At 33.4% G+C, this 15081-nt stretch overlaps 1 protein-coding gene across 7 annotated transcripts in view; it reads left to right on the top strand.

The window, feature by feature from the left end:
- The window catches only part of CtBP (C-terminal binding protein), a 250706-nt gene continuing 235625 nt past the window's right edge, over positions 1-15081 (top strand). For all 7 annotated transcript variants that reach the window (XM_089646920.1, XM_089646917.1, XM_089646919.1 and 4 more), the window contains exon 1: positions 1-253. The gene's annotated coding sequence lies outside the window, so the exon portion shown is untranslated. The remainder of the gene's footprint in view (positions 254-15081) is intronic.

Genomic DNA, 15081 nt, shown 5'->3' with positions numbered 1-15081 from the left:
TTGAATGCCGCTAGTCGCGTATAATCTTGTTATCTGTCGTTAAAGTGGGATTTAGTGGTCAAATCTGCGGAAAAACTAGTGAAAGAGTCTCCTGAATGTTCTAAATTAAAGCATTTCCCAATTGTGATAATAAATAAGTGTAAATATTGGGTATTTTTCGTGAAAGTTCGTGATATATGTGAGAGTGACTCTGGAACCTGAAAAGAGCGCGTGGCTAGATTCTATCCTTTGTTTTGTCACTTCAATATTTACGGTAAGTTTCAAAACATAATTTTACGCATGCCTTATATAATTAACTCAATCGAAGTTGCTAATTACGGGTGTACCGGCTTTATAATCATTGTTCTTGTAAACCGCAAACACATTGGAGTACAAACTTCCATAATTTTGTGTACGGCGAGTGTGGGGCAAACGATGCGCGGCGGCTTTACATTCATTTTATCTTTCGGCTTCATTGCAAACTTTCCCGGAGCGTGTGAGAACAATGTTCTATACCCCTTGTTTACACCAACTTATAAATAAAGTTGGTGTTTATTGTGTAAACCCTCGGCATTCGGCTTGTGACTTACTGCGATGGACATATTTATTTAAATCGCGAAGCTTTACCAAATGACGGTCCATCGACGCATTTACTATCGCCTCACTACTTCTCACTAATTTTTATTGTATTATTATGTTAATTGTTAATGAACCTTTTTCGTTAAAGATTATACTCAATTACCGCCACAACACAAAACTGTTAAAATACCTACTTAAAACATTTAATTATCGTTTTATAACATGTGGGCAAGCCTAATCAAAACTGTCCATTGTGAAATAATTTCTCTCGGAAAGTTGGTCATAATAAATTAATGGTAAAATGTGTAATTTACCTGCTGTGTTTCAATCTTTAAATGAACATTAAAGCCCACATTTTGCTAAGAAGATGCATCATACGCTTCATTGCTCACTTCATTAAACTTATAAAACAGGTTTTGTACTTTTTGTCATTGCGTTGCCTTCGGACGGCGAGTGGCTACCGAGCCGTAAATAATTATTATTATGGTGGATTTTATTTTTTGAACAGCGGAAATATTTAATATATTCTTTTCCATCTTTTTAGATAATGTATGTTTGAATTTATCTATACATACCAAGCTGAACGGTAGTACACAAACTGTCGATAATTTTAGTAAATTGTCTGGTGCATGATTGATGGACTACTTTCACGCTTCTGGACTTGCCAATTTCTTTTTAGCATTATCCCTTGTCCCTTTGTAATGGCATGTCTTGCCGTCCTTGAAATCGGTATTATAATTCTTCCTATTTCTTTTCACGCATGATACTTTCCTAATTGTATTTATAAGGCTAACATCCGGCCTTTAATTCCTTTATTATTTTATCTCAATTTCCGACCGTTTTTACTAAATTATTTATGGCTTTCTGTGGGTAAAATGGTCGTACTTCTACGTGTGTTCAATTATTCAACGCTTTTTTGATTCATTGCTTTTCTAATCAGCCGACTCATGAAAGTAAGTGGGTAGGTCCCTACGTAGGAACTTTAATATTATGTATAATATATTTATACGTAATAATACTGTGATAATTATTATGACCTAGATAATTGACTCACGGCGTCACAAAGAATAAGTAACAAGATTATAATATTATATCTACACGATAGCATAAATAATAATCTAGTCTTAATTTAGAAATTTATTATTTTGTTTAAGTTTTTTTATGTTGAACAATGTGTTGAATTTTACTTTCACCTATCATACGTTTATCTAAATTAATGGTGTTATGTTTGTAGCCGAGTTTGTCCCGTGTTCATAATTTAATCTGTATAAAATCCCAAAGAATCAGCCTCGTCATTCTATGAAGTTACGCCATGCAGGAAAAAAATGCTGTTAATATTGTATTATGATGATGAATGTATTTAGAAATTAATAAATGTAGTATCAACGCTCAAACTTTGCGTTATTATACTCTTCTAACGGAGTGAGAAATCACAAAAATAACAATTTTTGGAAGTTATACTCCGAACAAAAATATGTATCATCGGTTTAAATTGGGTTTATAATATTTCAACGGTACTTAAAATGTCACCGCGATTACGTCGCATTTTCATCTTATATGTATTTGTACTTTAAATTGTCGCTCCACTGCCGAATTGTGTTAATATTGGATTGAATACACAACTGTGTTGTGTTATGATTATTAAATAACTCAATCATTAAAGTATAATATTGACTTTTTGCAAATACATTTTATTATGATTGTAGAGACGGTCTGCATTCATAGCTCCCGTAAGCAATCGGGTCCCTTATGTACATGTGTGACCGGTCTCTGCCTTATCGTCAGTTGGGTACTCTGCTATTTTATCGTATTCATTTCAAAGTATCCCAGTCCTTTGAAGTTCACGACGGTTGTGTTTGGCGATATCTCCTAGTCAACAGCTTGGTATTTAACTCCCCTATTATCTGAGCCTGGTTCCCATCAAGGCGGAATATTGGCACTATAGATGAATCAGTTGTTTCTTCATCTAACAGCTATTGTTGTTGTCCACTCCCAACGGTTGCTCGTGTTTTTTCACCATACCACTTTTTATTCAGTCTCACTGCAAATGGGGGATGTCACAGTTTCACTGGCTCAGATCAGATATCGGTTTGTACTCTCATCACAGAATCGACACAATCTTCAGTCAGCATACAACTTGTGACTCATAATAATATAGGTATGTATTTTTTTTTAAAGAAAGACAAACATTCCCGGGTTACGAATAACCTGACAATATTTGAAAATCTCCTACTACCACCACAGTACGCTGAAAATGTTGCTTGTTTTGTGATGGAGGACTTAGCCAGCCGAGGAATTGAACACACTACGCCTGGGTGGGACCCAAACGCGATGTCAACTCGGCCACCGACCGGTCAAATAATAAATAATAATGTATAAAATTTCCACCTCAATCGTTTGCTATCGCTTGGGGCCCCACCCAATACCAGTGCGCGAACCTAATTAAGCGCCGAGTGATAAGCATCTAAGCGCGCCCATTTCCTCGAATATAAGTCATTTTTTAAACGTTCATTTTACAACATCAAAGTATTCCGTTAAAGATGTCGTGTGGGCAGGCGGCAGGCACTTCGGACGAAAATTGAATATTGCCAGTTAAAATAAATTTTTATTAGTATATTTTGGTTGTACAATTTTTATTTTCCTGTTAATGTAATATTGTTTTATTGGGTACCTATTCAACATACTGTGTCATAATATATTCTGGACTTAGCAAGTCTAGATATATTTTTTAAGACTGGTGTACTGTGTACTTGACATTGATAATTAAGATTTTTTATAGAAAACAATAATATTTCCTTTATTGATTCGCTAGTTTTCTTACCTGTATTCGCCCATAAGTGAATTTAAACACTCGAAATATTTTTTTATTATTGTACAATAAAAATATATTGCTTGTCCTTTTTCAAAGCACCATATCTCAGCTTGTAACAGGTGATATGTTAACCTCGAAATTCCAAACGTGAAAAGCTGTGCTAACTTCATGATACCAGATATCACCCACCGCTCCATGGTAACAATTTTCCACTAAATAGTATAATATAATTATTTTCATGACGCCCGAGCTCACTGTCCGCGAGTTTTGGCTGCTTTATTATCAACAAAGTGAAATATATTTATTTTTAACCCCCCCCCCCGAGTCCTTGATGTTCGGAGCAAATATATGATTGATTCAAACAAAAAATGTTAAAAGTAAAACATTCATAGGGAATGTATTAATTAGGACAGAGTTAACTATGTAATTATTTAAAAACCACAAATCGATAAAATAATAACGATAACAAATTGTCAACTATATCAATCTATATTCATTCATAGTGTTATGTTGGCATTCTCGTATCTGCCAAATATCTTGTTTAAAATAGATTGCACACCAAGTATTTATCTTCTTTCATCATCGGAGTGACCATTGATTTGTTAGTTAGTTAATTAGTAAGTTTTATCCCTAAAATAGTAAGAAAGCTCTTATTAATAATTAATGGTGACATAATTCATTAATTATGTTAGTTAATTCCTTGCAGCTTTACACAGAAGCACACATTATTATAATACCTACATAATATAGTATACTTTATATGTATTCATGTTGGATTTGGCAACGGTTTGACCCGCTGTCAGTTCACTGATTTGCCCCGCACGATTTTCCTTCCGAAACTTGGCCAATAAAAGTTTAAAACGCAAGTTGAAAATTTAACTCCGCGCTGGGGGAGGAAAATTTAAAAGTTTTTACATCAGGACATAGTTTCATTATGTAGGGAACGCTTCCATAAGTTTTCTACAGAAGAAATACCATCATTATGTACGAGTATGATAAAATAACGTGGGAAGTTTTTTTAACATAATATTTACTGATGCTTTCTAAGTATCAAAGCCTCAACACTTTTAAAAAAAAAATGCTCATCATAACTTCATGAGTCATTACATTGAAACCTTTTTACATGCTGTCGGTATAAAAGGCTCTCTCGAACTTAAATACGGCGATGTGATACGAGTAGAAGATTCTCTCTGTATTGTTGCTCTGATGAGAGACCATCACACATAATACGAAACGACGCTTGATATAACTTCTCGGTTATTTAGCCTCACAACGATGCTATCGTTCCCCGACTCCGGTCATTTATCCGTAAATAAATTGGTTTCATGATAACTCATCAAAACGACAATTCAACACACCTATAAAAAGTGTTATAAAGTTATGAAAAGTGATGAAACAAAAACTAGGTTAAATAGGTTACATATGTAACTATTTAACCTAGTTTTTGTTTCATCTTTTCATAACTTTATAGGTGTATTGATTTGTCATTTTGATGAGTTATCCGGTCACCAAATAAATTATATAGGTATAAAGATCACGACGTAACCTTATTTCAGAGCTAGCGTACTACGTTAATCCTATATTACTATTATTTTTTTCCTACCAAGCGTAGACATCAATGTTGTTCTATTCATGTAGTAGTTTACTTTCTTTTCTACACCTATGTACAGTTTTATATACTTTCAATGATTTCTGTATTCGCTAAATACGTGACTGTAAATTAATTTTATTCGTCTATTGATTTGCCTCGTCCACTTTTCGCCAAAACCCCCCGTAAACAAGTCGTCGTGCATTTAATTTTCCGCCCTGTTTAAAACATTTTAGCTTCAGCAAGCTAAAGCACACTTATCAAAACGGCATGAATTAATTTCATTCCACACTTCTATTATTTGCCTCGTTTGCTTTTTGTCAAAATTCCGTTACATGATCGTCACGCATTTCATTTTTCGCCTTGTGTGAAATGCTTTTGCGTAAACAAACAAAAAACTCTGTTAAGTTATTAGTTTTGGCTTATTTAAATCTTGTAAAAAGATTTTACATTAATTACACTAAAGTTTTGCAAAAGTATTCATCTTCTTGTTGGACGACTTGAGATTCTTGAGAATACTCGTAAAGCACTTTCATCGGGAAAATTTCGAATAGACATAGATTTATGAGTAAATCAAACTTTATTACACTAGTATAAATATATTATCCGGTTACAGAGCTTTTTAGTGACATTGGTTTTCAACCATCTATGTACCTTACGTATCCTTTGATGACACGATTAAAGTGTAGTGGTTTTATCATTGCAACTATCGTATTGTCTACGGGCCCCTGGATTGGAAATTACAAATCTATAAATAATGGGTAGTATATTTTTTGAAAATATATAATTAAATAAAGCTATGTCATTTTCCTGGTACTTAATTGATTTAATATTGCGTTTTAATTCAAGATTAACGAACTAAAGAGCTAACTATTCTTCATAGTTTCGTTGCTAGTTTCCCGCACAAATTACTTTTAACATTTTATGTTTTCTTATATTTCAGGTTTCAATAAACTCCCCCACCCTGATATGGGGGGGAGTAGCGTTGTGAAAAATAGGAGAGGAAGAGGAATATAAAAATGTTGTTTAGTGGAATTTGGCTGTTCACTTGAGCTTTTTAATTTAGCATACTGTGACTGCTGATTTTGCTAATGTAACAAATCCTCTACACTTCAACGATGCAGTATTTTGGCGAATAATTATTTTCATTTTGAAGCGACGCGTTCCACGAATTCAGTCCTTTGTGGGAATTCGCATTCAAATCAGAATAATAATTAATTAACGTTTTATTACCACCGCCCACTGGAATATTTTAGTTTACATTGATTTAAATTGAATTGGAATTGAATGCATGAAGTACCTACTCGGATTGCGACAGCAATATCCCGGTTTATTGCCAATTTATAATCTCCGGGGAAATTTACGATTTCCGTTACTCATTTTAGTGGTACGACCACAAAATTTGATATGATTGATACGAGGATTTACCTTTGGGATAGGCAGTGTGGATATGATTTTTTTATTATTTTTTTTTATTTTGCCACGAAGGTATCCCTTCCCGTTTAGCCACATTTACAACGGGCTTGCAGCGCCATCATCAAAGCAGATGTGGACATGATGAATGATGATAAACACTCAAGGCTGAGTTGGCTTTCGACTGTGAGAATCTTAAATCGTATACCTATTATCGTAAGTTGGCAGGCCTCGAGGAAAACCTTCGTACATCCTGTGTGCAAATAGAAAAATAACTCTATCACAATCATATTTGTACCCAATACAATGCACCCATTAAAGTATGCGTTGCTTGTGTAGAGGTGTAAGTCGTAATCATAATAATTGCTTTTATGACATCGCACTCGTAGAAACATCTCGTCGATAAGTTACCGAGTCACAAACTGATGTCATCATTGTGCATACAAAACGCATATCGAGGATTTGCAAATATCATGTGTAGAATGAGATTTTGCAATAAGATGTTATTTTCATAAAGTTCAGGTATTAAAATCATGCCGATTGAGAATACAGTTCATTCACCCCAAGCGTAATTTATTTCTAATTTTATTTGAAAATAAATGCCGAATTTAGTTTTTATTTTTTCTTAAGAACCATTTTTAGTTTTTGTGATAGTTATATTCTGCTTTTATTATTATTTCTAATTAAAATTTAATAACAAGTCAATAATTACAAAAAATGATAGTATTGTTTTGGGTTATAATTTAGCAATCAAACTACAGTAGTGTTGTATTACTAGTTTACTTGAGTACTTTGACGTGCACTAACGAATTGTACCTGCGTAATTTTAGCTAAATTCTAGACATGCTACATATTATGATTTCGGATATACTTTCTCGCGTATCGCATTGTTGCGTAAGATGTGATACATCTAGCTAAAATATACTCTTAATTAGTAGTTAACTCTTCTGCAATTCTTTTTTTAGATTTTGTGTCTACATTAACACAGATATTTAAAAAAATACATCGACTCGCAAAGAAAGGCTATTTCTCTACCTGCTATAGTGACACATGTAATAAATATCTTAACATCCTAAATTCATCCTGCATAGCTAGTCCCAATCTCCACTTTTACAATCATTTCGCACAGAATCATTTTACAATAATTCTGTGCGAAGAAAATGCCCTGGGATGCTGATTTATCTTTATTGGACTGCTCTATGTATATGTATACGATACAGGATTAAAGTATTTATTCTTATGTCGAAACTTATCGAGTATAGACGTTCATTAGCAGCGTTCTCATTGTCGACACGCAACGTTACAATTGTTTTGCGTGCTGACCAACAAAACTATCGGCGAACTATCCTTTCCCTGGGCGACGTGTTCCGTGCTCGGTATAACGAAGAGTTTACCTGGTGGAGGGGCGGCGCTGGTGGCAGTGAAAGGGGAAGGGGCCGCATTTCTACCGTGGAATGCGTTCTGGCATTACCGCGCCGCGCCGTGGGCGTTGCCGCCACTCGCAAATTAATGCTGATATGTTATAGAGCCGATTGTCTAAGCTCTAGGAGAGATGATGGATTGCTTGTGGACTATTTTGAATGTTTTATTTGGACCAGCATTATTATTATTTTCGAATTCTTTTCAGCGAATTGTAAATAATATTGTGATTCATTCATTTACAAGCAAAACAACCCGCTTCTGCGGATGAAACGTAATTTTTCATACTAAATTGACGAAAGTTATTCTGGTTACAAGCAGCTTCGGATGTATAGCGTGGGTGTTCTTCAATCTTGTCACTTTCTTTGGTCACATTGAGCGAGAGTGAATCGTCTTTTACCTCACTTCCAATGTATGGTATAGTCACAATTCTGGACTCGAGGTGCTCGTCAAATTCGCTCAAGCATAGCGCATTCGACTCGTGAAAAGTCATATCAAGCACACTTAGGACGGGTTGTTTCGGAGAATTTGAACAATTCATCAAATTTCAACGTTCATTTTCGGGTTCTGTGAAAGTCCTATTCAAGTTCTGTTACTATATCATTGTAGGCTAGTTGCTTGACAAAACTGAAATAAAAACAGAACTTGAAAAAATCTTTCACAGAACTTGAAAATGAACGTTGAAATTTGATGAATTGTTCAAATTCTCCGAAACAACCAGTCCTTAGGGCGGGTTGTTTGACAGAATTTGAACAATTCATCAAATTTCAAAGTTAATACATATTCAAGTTCTGTGAAAATCCCGTTCAAATTCTCGTACTATCCAAATACTGCGAAACAACCGGCCCGTTTTGAAATATTAACGGAACTTCAATAGAATACTATTTACACTTTTTGGGTATGTTAAAACCACCAAGCTAGACACATGCCCGTGTTGTGGTGATTAATTATGTATAATATATACAGTACATTAAAATAATAAATCAAGTATGAAATATAGAAGAAATTAAAATAAGTATAAAATGTATATACTTTAAAAGAAAAAGCAGTATATAGTTTAAGATAGTATATGTAGTATACAATTTTTTTTAAAGTCCCAGTTCTGTGAGTACTAACAACAAACAACAAACAATTCATTAAAATTTCGGTTTATGCTTCGAACATTCATTGCGAATATTTGTAATATTGGTTGAACTACGAGATCATTATTTGTCTCCGTACATGGAAGTATAGCCAAGTTATCAGATATTTCCACCATTTATAATGTTCAATAAAATATGTCAATAGATTTGACGAATTATTTAAAATGACATTGAATGGCTCTGCACATTAAAGAGATTCAGATTAAGATTTAGAACTATGATGAGATACATACTTCTTGTGTTCATATAGAATATCTTTGGGCTGAAAGTAACTAATAGTATTTTACTGCTGATTATTATAAAGAATTTTAGGAAAATTAAAAATATATAAAAGATATGTAGCTAGATAGAATATATAGATATTGAAGTAAATATTTAGAAGGGTGGTAAGCTGTGATTAATTAATTCATTAATTAAAATAGAAATTGAAGTAAATGTTTAGAAATTGGGTGGTAAGCTGTGATTAATTAATTCATTCATTCATTATTTTAAAATGTGTATCGTAATGTTTGTTCCAATTACCGACATGTAGTTTTTTTTAGTAAGCTTAGTTATACATACTGGGCATTGCATCATCTCTATTATTTTATTTACTAACGAGTCTTGTTTTTATGCAAACTGTCATCATTTATGTTGTGTAAATGGTTCACATTATGATTCGCACGCGTTGCTTTTTCTAATTCAGTCTATTTCCACCGCTAGGCAAAGTGCTGACATCGACGTATCGGATCAAAACTAAGCTAAACATTATTTTGCTGTGTAGTCACTTTAGATACCTACCACGTTTTGTCAGAGTTCACACAAAGCTGAATTTGTTATGTTGAGCTTGTCTTAGTTTCATCGTATTGTTGTTTATTTTTCATGACGTGTTTTGATAATATTATTGAAAAATGGTAGCCTTGTTAAAAAAAATTCTCATGTTGATCTTTTGTCGGTTATTCTTTAAACGGTCATGTCATTGTTTTCTTAACTCTATTAACCCTTTAATTTATTGCACATGCCATTTTACGTGCTGTTCAAGCATAACTTTGTTTGAAAAGGGAGTAAGTTCTGATTGACTAGAATACGAACATCTTACCCGCCGGATCATCGAACATATACTTTAACTTTAAATTAAAAAAAATGGAATAACACAAACAACTCTAAATCTACTTAAAAGTTACTTAACTGGAAGAGAGCAGTATGTACAAATTGGTAAAAAAAAGTAGCAAAACTCTATCAATCAAGTACGGTGTCCCTCAAGGAAGCGTATTGGGTCCAATACTATTTCTCATTTATATTAATGACCTTATGAGTCTTCCCATTGAAGGGGACATAATAAGCTTTGCAGGTGACACTGTCATTATATTCTATGAACAAAATTAAACAAGCACACAAAAAAGCAGAGCAAGGTCTGACTGTACTCCAAAACTGGTTAAAAGCAAACTCCCTTACATTAAATGTGAGTAAAACTAAATATCTAACCTTCTCTAAAAACAAAAGAGGTCAACCAACGAATGAGCATACACTCAAATTACATGAATGTCTAAACAAATATCCGCAATGTTCTTGCCAATAAATAAACCAGAGGCAAACCCCTCTCACGATCATAAAACCAGAGCCAAGCAAACAGACATACTAAATATTCCTAAATGTAATTCTACCTTTGGACAAAGAAACTCTGATTTTTTAGCAATAAAATTACATAATAAACTCCCTTTCAACATCAAACAAAGGAAAACGGAAAATAACTACAAAGGGCATCAAATCTTGGCTTAAGGAAATATCGGAAGAAGAACTAGCTAATATATTAAAAACATCATCTTAGTCGCTGAAAACGTATACTAACATATATAGTCCCCCTGAGCACAGGATCTCCTAGTGAGGAGGACTTCAATGATCTGTTTTAATTTTATAATTTTTTCATGTGCCATACATAAATGTACCTAATTATTTGAAAAAGTAACTAAATAAAAAAAACATTCATATTGTCTGAATAATGAGACAAGTACATATTCATTGAATGTCCCTTCATTTCTCCAATTGCACCGTGAGAAGGCGTATATCAGACACCAGAGCGGTGAAAGTAAGTCATCGATCTTTGATCCGCCCCACAAATATAATAATTTATTTCTATCTATTTCAATATCCACCGCGATCGAAGCTAAGCTAGTACTACTAACTTAGTTGAGTATTTTTCTTACTTTCGTTTCCACCACGATCGTGATCATGAAAGTATGAAAAACACTCGTTACGATGCGAGTTAAGCTAAACTATGTTAGAACTAGCTTAGCTTCGTTCGCGGTGAATACTGCTCTTATGAGTGTAAAAAATATGAGATTAGGGTTTCCTGTTATTTACATAACAGTTTCGTGTACCTACTTATCGGAAAATTTTATTTGATATTCCTATCACTCTTACCTTTAACCCCGAATTCACTTTTTTTGTAATCAGTTTCTATTATTCTCATTCAAATGACAGTTTTCTTCATGACAATCGTCTCTTAAGATTACACTTTTTTTTATAAAATCGCAATTGATAATTGCCTAAACGAAATTCTGGATAAAAAAACCCTAAGTCACATATTCTGTCGAGAGATTGTTGTTATCAGATTAATTTTGATTGTAGTATGATTACTTGATATCATTTCAGCGCCACAACATACGAAAAGGAATTTCATACGCAATTTTCTTTGTTCAACAATGGTGTGCATTTTGAATTGGTTGTTGTTTGTCTAGTCATCGTGTCAAATCTAGTTACTTTATAGAGCGGAGCTATTTCATGCAAAGTTTTCGATAAGGAAGCAATTTAGGAAGACGTGTAAATAAACGGAAGTAATTTCTTTACAAAACTCGATCGTATTTGTATTGGCGAATTAGTAATGACTTGTTTTTACAAACATTGTGCGAGCGAAAGTATTCATTTTTAATTGACTTTGGAATCGTGGGTACATATATATTATATATTTTTAATATATTAATCAATTCTGCTATTTAGTTATTGCTTTTATAAAATTATGCTACCTGCCTCAACATAGCCAACCGAAGTTTGAAATAACAAAATTTAATTAGGTCATACTATCAAATAGATTAAAAAAAGTATATGTATTTATTTTCACGATAAACAATTCGGAAGTGGATGTAATCATTTTTTTACGTGTTACAGAATTATTTTCAAAACTGAAGGTTTTTCCAAAGATTTTTTTTTTACCTGTAGAAAATACCAGGCAGTAAAAATTGACCGTCACCAATCCAGTATTTTCCACTTATATTTTATTCTATTGCTGCCGTTTAAAATAGAAGCTATTTTAGTGTGTTTCATGGTTTTTATCAAGCAAGGGTTTATTATCGCTTTCATTTAACTTGTTTTATAACATCGATATTCTTATTCCCACTGAAATTACAATTTTTATGGCCCAACTATTCCAGTTTTTTTTTCCTTCGTTGCTCATCACACTAGGGAATTCCTGTGTCGAGATGAGCAGCATTATTACACCGTTAGCTTATAGTAAATTGTTATAATGTATTAGAATACCGAAAATCTTTTGTTAATATGGGATATTTCTACTAATGTTTTTATTCTAACATGTCCATGTAAGTGAGTCTGCTTTCATTAATATTTTTAATTTAATTTTAATTCATAGTTTTAATTTTTATTTTCTCATTACATTATGTTGGTTTATTTAGTGTAAAGTGAACCGGTGAACCTTCACAGAACTATAAATTAACTGTAATTATTCCAAAACTCACCTTTGTAGAATAGGGTTTTTTCTCACGGAAATTCCCTAATGGAACATTTTACTGTCGATTTTCCACCTCTCCACGGGGGAAATATTAACACTCCATTAGGGTGTGTCCGTGTATTCAAGTAAAACACAGTTTCAAAAACAAACAACTTATTAAGTTTAGAATATGAATGAATTACCTAGTAATTATTGACATTCATTTGAAAGCACCGACTACTGCAGCTATAAAACGTTGGTTTGCTTGAATTAACACAATAGCGAAAATTTAGTCTGAATCTGTTTGTACCTAAATATTTCCAAGCCAATCAAACATGATCGTGTGTGACCTATTTGGCGTATAACGAGAAAGTGTCGGAGTTCGTCGGCACATTACATTATTGACTGAAAGGTGTTAAGTTCTTTTCCCAGTGGAAATGAAGAATTGCTCTCCATTAAAGATAAACGTAAAATAGTTTTTATGTTGTTGATTCTATAGGTACATCATGCTCCGAGGCGAAATAACCGTTTTATGTTTTACCCAAATTTTTCAGATGAACGTGAATACCTAACTAGTAACTACGACATTTCATTTTTATTTTGGCTCGGTCTCTGCTTACTTTTCAATCCGGATAAATCGGCACACTTGAATGTTTTCGTAGCCAAGTCAGCTTTTTGCACGGTCAATACGAATGGTGAAAAAGATATAGAAGATTAGTATCAATTTAAATTGCCTGCAGGCGGCAATGTTCGCTCACTAGGTTTGTGTATAGTCTTTTTTTATAGTATCTGACAAATACTGTGATCTTAGAGATTGCTTTATACGAAGTATTTGCCTCGGTGGCAATGCTGAAGAACTGCAGCCGCAGAAAGCAAATTTCGACAAAGTTATTTCGTAGATTTGATTAGTAGATTAGTAGATTTGATATTTATAACATCTACTCCAGGCTGCAATCGAGGGTGCAGGCGTCAATGATTTGATTATGCCGAAGAAGTGTTGACTTTTTTTGGTTAAATATGTTTGTTTTGGTGACCGGATAACTCATCAAAATGACAATTCAACACACCTATAAAAAGTGTTATAAAGTTATGAAAAGTTTATGAAAAAGTACATTAAAAGTACATTAAAAGTTTAAAGTTATGGTAACTATTTAACCTAGTTTTTGGTTAAATAGTTTGAAGGTGTGTTGAGTTGTAATTTTGAGGAGTTATCATGGAACCGTTTGTTTTGCACATTTTTAGGACATAAACTAATCGAAACCTATCAATGTACTGGACAGTTATAAACAATCTGTTTTTTTTTTTTTTTTTTTTAATTATAAGGGTATCCATCGTGAATAATGTTTTTTTCATACGTTATCCTTTCGTGGTCATCCTCCCCTCCACAGTTTTACAATCTAAGGTCAATAGTGGAACACTTGAGATTCAGCGAAACCGCTCGTGTGCCATCAATTCCTCGTCGATTTTAACGCTCCTACAGTAGTTTATTCGTAGCATTATATACACAGACCCTTTATCGGTTTGTATTGTAATTACATACTCCTTTTACTGAATAAGGTCGCCGATTATTGGTCTATTGTTAATCAATCATTTTAAACCTTTCATTTCGGTCTTCTTTGATAATCAATTTTTGATTTCTGAATATCAAACCAGCTTGCGCTGACTAAAGGGGTTTGTCAGAAGAGTCAAATAGATAGTAAAACTAAAAAAAAATTGCTGATTTTTTACATTGTGTATGAAGGTAGGTTCAACAAATGCTATTTGAGAATAAAATCTTGCATATTTTTCTAGAAAAATTTTTAAATGTTATCAAAAACGAGTAGGTAAATATTTACTAAAAATTTTATAATATCAAATAGACAACCATTTTTTTCGTATTTATCTACGAAAAACTTTCACATCATCTATATAAAAATTCCTTGCGTTATGATTAAATGTGTAGAGAATGCTTGCATTTTATTTTTCGTATGTTTTACCACTAAACTTACTCTCGACCGTTTTCGGAAGAGCCCTCCTTTACGTCGGGATACAAGTTATAAATAAATAAATCACATACGTTTAGTGATTTTTCATTGTATTAATTTTGCGCCCGTGGGCTTTTACACAGGTATAATTTTGACTTGATGCATAATTTAGAACAAATTCCGAAAATCATTCAAGTATTTGTTTCTTGTAATCTAATTATGACAAATCCCAATGTAACCTTTTACTACGACCATTAAATATAAGAATCCTCTGCAGGAGACTTTTTAATTCTACTTTAGAAGTTTACTAACCTCACCCTTTGGACGGTGTTTGGTACAGTTTCCGAGTATGTCAATGGCCGCGGTAAACGCTCGTGCGGCGGCAGCGTATTCGTACACTCGTCTGGCGGGCGCATGTATTTCCCCGACTCGGCAGTAAATAAAATGCTGATTCAGAAAACACCCCTCGCACGCCGGCGTACATA

This window comes from Hesperophylax consimilis, chromosome 25 (genome assembly GCF_061612785.1).
Source record: "Hesperophylax consimilis isolate HC1 chromosome 25, BYU_Hcon_1.0, whole genome shotgun sequence".
Classification (NCBI taxonomy): domain Eukaryota; kingdom Metazoa; phylum Arthropoda; class Insecta; order Trichoptera; family Limnephilidae; genus Hesperophylax; species Hesperophylax consimilis.
The sequence above is the reverse complement of the archived record's forward strand: the minus strand, read 5'-3'. Positions and strand labels throughout refer to the sequence as shown.